Genomic DNA, 7,231 nt, shown 5'->3' on the forward strand with positions numbered 1-7,231 from the left:
AGTTTAACAGCAATGTTTGGTACTGTGTTCTCGAACTCAAAATTGCATCAAAATGGAAGCAATTACAAGTAGCTTCCATGTTTTTTTTTTTTTGTAACAATTTAACGTGATTTGAACAACTTGAAGCAGATCTAAACACTCACTAATAGCAGTGGTCCAAAAACAAAAAACAAAACTTGTTTTTTAAAGTTATTGAGAAGGACTTTTTTATGGCGTTTGTGTAGGTTCCTTTCAGATACAAGTTACAACTATCTTTTTCGTTTTTTCTCATATGTATTATTACAGTATTATAATTCTATTCGATTCAGTAACTTGTAACTAACAGGTTTGAAAATTCAAATTACTTCTAATTGAGTAGATGCACATAAGAAAATGTTTGAGTCACTAATCAATTCGTAAGACTACTAGTACCGATCCATACATCGCGGATTAGTAATTAAGCAATAAATAATGTTATTACATGCATGAGCTGAGATTGCAATCACGTTTTAAAATTGGTTCAAGACTCTGCATTTAATTATAGATGCAAATGTTTTATTTTATTCTTTAAGTGGATCGAATTTTAAGCTTTTTTTGCTGCAAACTTTTGTAAGTTGAATAAAGGATGATAATAATAATAATTAATAAAATAGTACTGTACATTATACATGGTTACTTCGACATTGACCCAACTAGAGTTTTTGCTGGTCTTTGTTTCGTCCTTTTGTGACATCTATTTAAATTTAAATTCAATATAGATCAGGCATATATAACTATACTCCGAAGATCTTTTCCCCACACCTATGTATTCTGGCATTGGTTGTGTTTATGGTGGATATCGAAGGTTGATTGTGTGATCCCCCGTGGTCGAGACTCGAGGGTCTTGTTCTCCTGTCCTTGTGTTTTGTTTAGATTAAGAGAGAAATAAATATATAAAAAAAAAAGAATGAAAAGAATACATAACCAATGCCTGAAAAAACTATAAATGATAAAAATAAAATAAGAAAAATTAATTGTTTTAATGCATGAAAAAAATAAGAAAGAAAGAATTTAATAAATTATATGTAAAACATTTATATACTAATTAAAATTTTTCATTCCATTACGTTTTAGTAACAAATTATTTGTTTTTATTTGAAAAAATTATGTTATAAAAATTATTTTTTAAGAAATTTGAAAAAGTAATCTAAATATTTGTTATATTATTTTTCATAAAAAAATTAATATTTATTTATTTGCGTTAAAAAATGTATTTATTTTTTTAAAAAAAAAAACATATATAGATCGTCATTTGATGTTAACAACTGTAATATATCTCTAAACAATAGAATGATAATTTCATTTTTTTTAAATGCTCAAATTGTATTTATGATGTTATCTTGACCTATTTCTGTTTCACTATTTTCCAACCTATTATTGATAAGTTGTTTTTGCTGCTACTTTTACCTATGTTCTACTCACTAATTTTTCAATCTATTATTGGTAAATTGCTTTTGCTTTAAATTCAGATTAATCGTACGTAAAGTGTTGTGACGTTTTTATTATAATGTTCTCCCATCAGGAAATACTCAGCCACCGCTCAGACAGTCAAATCTCAACCATCGGTTTCTTCTTTATTACTCAGAAAGAAAGGCACTAATAAATAGAGTTGGAAATTAATTTTGTTCAACTTTAAATTGAAGAAATGGATTCATTACCATGAGACTTGTCAGCTTAGTTTCTTGTAATTTGGGTTGTTAGTTTCGTTGCACCTTGTAAACACTCAGATTGACGGTGGTTAAAGGTGGAGAAGTATTTTTTTTATTCATAAAAGTAGAAAATATTATAAAATTTATTATAACTAATCAAATGAGTTAGACCAGGTGAAAAAGTGGTATGTCCGCAAATTTATGAAGGAGGGTTGCTTTTGAAAACTATTTATCGAACAGGGTTTGTTTTAAAACAATTCACGGGGGGGTCACTTTTGGACGTGGGTGTCGCCATTGACACTGGCGGGAAGCTTGAACCGCCAGTGGTAATGGCGGGATAGGGGGTGCCGCTATTGCCATTTGTGGGACAGGGGAGAAGGGTGTCGCTATTGCCATTTGCGGGACAGGGGAGAAGTGCATGCCGCCATTCCTCCTGGCGGGACATGCCTACGTGGCCAGTCCCGCCATTGGAGCTGGCGGGAAAGGCTATGGCACTGTTTTTTGATGCAATTGATGCAGCCTGATGGGACTGAAGCATGGGACGAACCGTGATGAGTGAAGCCTGCACCTAGGTTCACATGCTATCTCTGAAAAAAAAATTTGATGCTAGGGCTAAAGTACTTCACATGCACCCAGTTGTAGTTTTAGAGGAGAGTAGGGCACTATATTGGGATAGGAATTCAGAAATGACACAGCTAGGAGGTGACTTCCATACAGACTTAGTTTAATAATGGTGTGTAAATTTACGTTGTAGATAACTTTTTGCTTTCTTTAAATAGAGCAAACTTGCAATCACCACACTCAGCATTTAGAATTTGAGACTGAAGAGAGTATTGTGAAAGAGGAAGAAAGAGTTTCTTTCAACTTTGATTATACAGTAAGGATGTTTTATATTTATTTAAATAAAGTTTTCTTTCATTTTGTTTATTTATTATGTACAAATTTTTTATTTTGAAGTAACAAATATTATGGTTAGAATGAAATTTGAAGCTCATATTTAAGTGTATTAATTTTGTAAATTACATTTTAAATTTAAAAATTAGTAATAGTAATTATTTGTAAGCCTTTTTGTTAATGGTTTTTGCGTCTGAAGTATTATTTGACATATAATTTAATTTAAGACAAAAAATAATTACATGCTATTTGTTAAGTATTTTGTGGTTTGTTCTGAGTACGAAGTTTCATTTTACTTGTAATAAAATTTAGTATAAGTTAACAAAAAGAAATTGTAATTTTAATTATAAAAACAATAAGAAAAATATTACCAATTTTAAAAGTCCTGTCATTTAAATTTACTAACATAAAAACTAGCATGGGAATAACAATTTTTCGTTACTATATTTATTAGTAATTTATTGATTTTTAATAATGTTAAAAGAAGTTTACTTGGATTTGTAGATTATTTTATACTAGATCAGGTGTAATACTTCTCTAATTTTTGAAAAATAATAGGTGAATATTTTATCTCTCCAAGCAATCACTAGTGCAGAAAATTAAAAAATATAGTTGAATTAATTCTTTAACACTCACTAATTTTGTATCTCTTTGTTTTTATCACATATATCATATTAGTTATTATACTTGAATTGTATATATTTCTTTTATCTCCTTGTCTCACTAAGTTTCAAATTAGTTGTTGACCGAGTATTTTTTGCCTTACATATACGTGCATCTAGTTTAATTAATTAACCATTGAGACTATTAAGTGGAAATGGTTCACAATTACGCCTTATTTGTCTCTCCTCCACTCCTATGTATAGACAGTATACTTTCCTACTAATTTTCTCATATGTATATATATGATATATCCTTCATTACCGAATACATTTCATTTGAGTTAAGTAAGTTGTTCTCGTTAATTAGTACTGAAAAACGGCTTGGAAGATACAAATATTGGGGCGCTTAGACGTGTTGGGCATGTTCCGTCTGAAATTTTTTTAAGTGTAATCCTTTCATTTATAACCCTTCCATTTTGTGTCTGTCTGGAATTTTTTTGAATTGAGGGAGCGTATATGAATTAATTTTATTTGAAGTAATGATTTTATTTGTTAGACTAAAATTTGAAGGTAAAGTTTAAGTGAATTAATTTTTGTAATTAGAATTTTTATTATAAAATTAGTATGAGTAATAATTTATTTTAAAACTACTATTGTTATGATTAATTATTTTTAATTTTGATGATGTAGGTATATCATGAATTCAATTATTACAATGTTGTATTTCAACGGAAGAGTATATGAAGACAATGATGGTGTAATATTTGAAGGCAGTAAAAATGCCATTCAGATTAAACGCGGAATTAGTTTCAATGGTTTGAAAAAAAAATTGGAGATAAGGTAAAATTAGAAAATAATGAAATTATTTCTACTATAAGTTGTAGATTTTTAGTTTCAGGAAAATATGTTGCGTTGCAAATTTGTGATGACGAAGATGTTGAAACTATGATCGAAAGTTTTCAACAACAACAGCAAATGTCAGTTCTAGAATTGTACGTAGAAAAAGATGTTGCTGGTGGTTCGATGTTTCATGCTGCAAATTCTGTTACGTCATGTGGACGTAATGTATCTCATCATGAGTCGGAACTGCCAAGAAATATAAGCAATTTACATGATGATGAAGATGATGATGATGATGATTATCTTGCATCTAACTCATACGTTGAAGAGTCTTTCGATGAAGATGATAGTGATGATGGAATATCTGATACAGACGATGAAGTCACTGACATCGTTGAACCAGTTTCAATTGTTCACCCAACCGAAGGTAAATGTTTGTGAAATACAAAATTAGTTGAATACATCTATCTTTTTATGAGAATTGTATTTAATGGTAACTAAATAGGAGTAGTTTGTTGACATGATTTTTTTTAAAATTATTAGGTGTACCACAAATTCAAAATCCATTTTGAAATGATGCTATGCATTATAATAATATCAATTGGAGTCATCCGGACGAGGAGGACATTTGTGGTCTGGACATGCCAACGACTTTTAATGTTGGACAAGAATTATATGTTGGCATGGATTTTGACAGTAAAGATGCGGTCAAAAATGCACTGAAACAATATGTGATGAAAGTGCATCAAACTTTTAAGGTTGTTGAAACGAAATCACACAAATATATTGTTTGTTGTCCCAACAACATCGAAGAGTCTCCTTGCCCTTTTTATATGAGGGCAATTTTATCCAAAAAAACTGATGCATGGAAAGTGACACAATGGGGTGGACCGCACACATGTCTAAATATGACTATGACACAAGACCATGAGAAGCTTGATTCAAATTTAATTGCGACTTGCGTAGTAGGTACGTTTTTTATGTTCATATTATCCTACTTTTGTGTTATTTTTTATTTTAATTTGTAATTTTATTTTATTATTTGAATTACAGGCATGATCAGAGAAGATCCATCAATAAAAATTTCTTTGATTCAAGAAAGGATAAATAGTGAATTTTCCTATAAGGTTTCATACAGAAAAGCATGGATGGCCAAACAAAAGGCGATTGCAATTGAATATGGCGATTAGGAAGAGTCGTATGCGAAACTCTCGTCATGGCTAACACACATGCAAAATCATTCTCCTGGCTCTTACTTTCAAATACTACATGACGATTTTATTGTTGGTAATAGGGCAAGTCGCGAACATCGTCAGTTTCATCGAGTATTTTGGACATTTGGTCAATGCAAAGAGGCTTTTAAGTACTGTAAGCCAATCATACAAGTTGACGGCACACATTTATACGGCAAATACCGTGGGACCCTGTTAATAGCCACATCGCAAGATGGAAATGGTGGTGTTCTTCCTCTAGCATTCGCCGTGGTCGAAGGCGAGACGCTAACAACATGATCATGGTTTTTGGCCGACTTGCGTGAACACGTCACAGATAAGAATGGAATTTGTCTAATATCTGATTGTCACGCGAGTATAAAGTCTGCTGTCGCTAACGAACATCTTGGTTGGCAACCTCCCCACGGTTATCATGTGTACTGCGTCCGACACATAGCCAGCAATTTCAATCGCAAATTCAACAACGCGAAACAAAAAGAGATGTTCAAGAAATTGGGTAAGGTTTATTTTATACATTAATTTAATTTGAGTTTGATGTCTACGTACAAATTTTGATGATAACAAATTTGATGCAACGTACACTCCTTGCAAGCATGTGTTTGATCAAAACTTAGAAATATTTCGTCAACTGAGTCCAGCCATAGCAAGATGGATTGATCGCATTTCAAAGGAAAAATGGAGCATGGCTTACGATACATCTGGATGACGATATGGTCACAGGACAACCAACCTATCAGAATGTGTGAATAAGGTGTTGAGAGATTGTCGCAGCATTCCAATAACAGCGTTGGTCAAGTCAACATATAGTAGGTGTCGAAAGTACTTTGTTGATCGTGGTCGCCAAGCCCAAAGACAATTAAGAGAAGGCCAAGTTTATTGTTCTAAGCTTGTTATAGAACTTAGGAAAAATCAAGAACAAGCTTGTTCGCACATCGTTCGCGTGTACGATATCCACTCGACAAGGTTTGAAGTAGAGGAGACCTTCAATCCTATAACGCAACGTGGCGGACAAAAATGGGCAGTTAACTTGAATGGCCATTATTGTCAATGCAGAAGGTATTCTGCGCTTCACTATCCATGTTCACACATTATTGCAGCTTGTGGTTACGTGAGCATGAACTACTACCAATATATAGATGTTGTTTACACCAATGAGCACATCTTAAAAGCATACTCCGCACAGTGGTGGCCTTTTGGGAATGAAGCGGCAATTCCTCCTTCTGATGAGGCATGGACACTAATCCCTGACCCAACTACAATTCGTGCGAAAGGTCGGCTAAAATCAACAAGGATAAGGAATGAGATGGATTGGGTCGAACCATCTGACCACTGACAAAAATGTAGTAGATGTGGAGCTGAAGGGCACAATAGGCGCCGATGTCCAATGCAATCTGACCGTGGGAGTAATTCATTTAATTGATTTATGTATGTTACATGACTGACTTGTATTGCTTTAGGTTTTGTTCAATGTATTTACTTGTTGGTCTTTAATGAAATCGTCAGTTACTTTTTGTTGAATGTGTGCTTCTAATGAAATAAAATTACATTTAGAAGTTGAAATAAATGGAGTGGATCAATCGAGGTTGAGTGACATTGGTGTTGATCGTTAGTTAGAAACGTTAGTGTCTAAGTATTTTGTCTACCTTAGTTTTTTTAACTATCTACAATGACAAACTATGGACTTAGTCATTATGGTTTAGTGTCTAAGTATTTTGGTTTAGTGTTTAGGGTCTAAGCCTTAGGTTTTAGTGTTTAGAACTATGGGATTAGGGCTAAGTTTTTTTATTTGAAGGGTTAGGGTTAGTTCTTATTTTTTAGGGGTTAGGGGTTAGTTCTTATTTGTTAGGGGTTAGGGCTAAGTTTTTTTTATTTTAGGGTTAGGGGTAATTTTTTTTAATTTGGAGGGGGTATGGGTTACCTTCCTTATTTTTTTAGGGGTTAGGGGTTACTTCTTATTTGTTAGGTGTTAGGGCTAAGTTTTTTTATTTTAGGGTTA

The sequence above is a fragment of the Glycine max genome, chromosome 2 (assembly GCF_000004515.6).
Source record: "Glycine max cultivar Williams 82 chromosome 2, Glycine_max_v4.0, whole genome shotgun sequence".
In the NCBI taxonomy this organism is placed as follows: domain Eukaryota; kingdom Viridiplantae; phylum Streptophyta; class Magnoliopsida; order Fabales; family Fabaceae; genus Glycine; species Glycine max.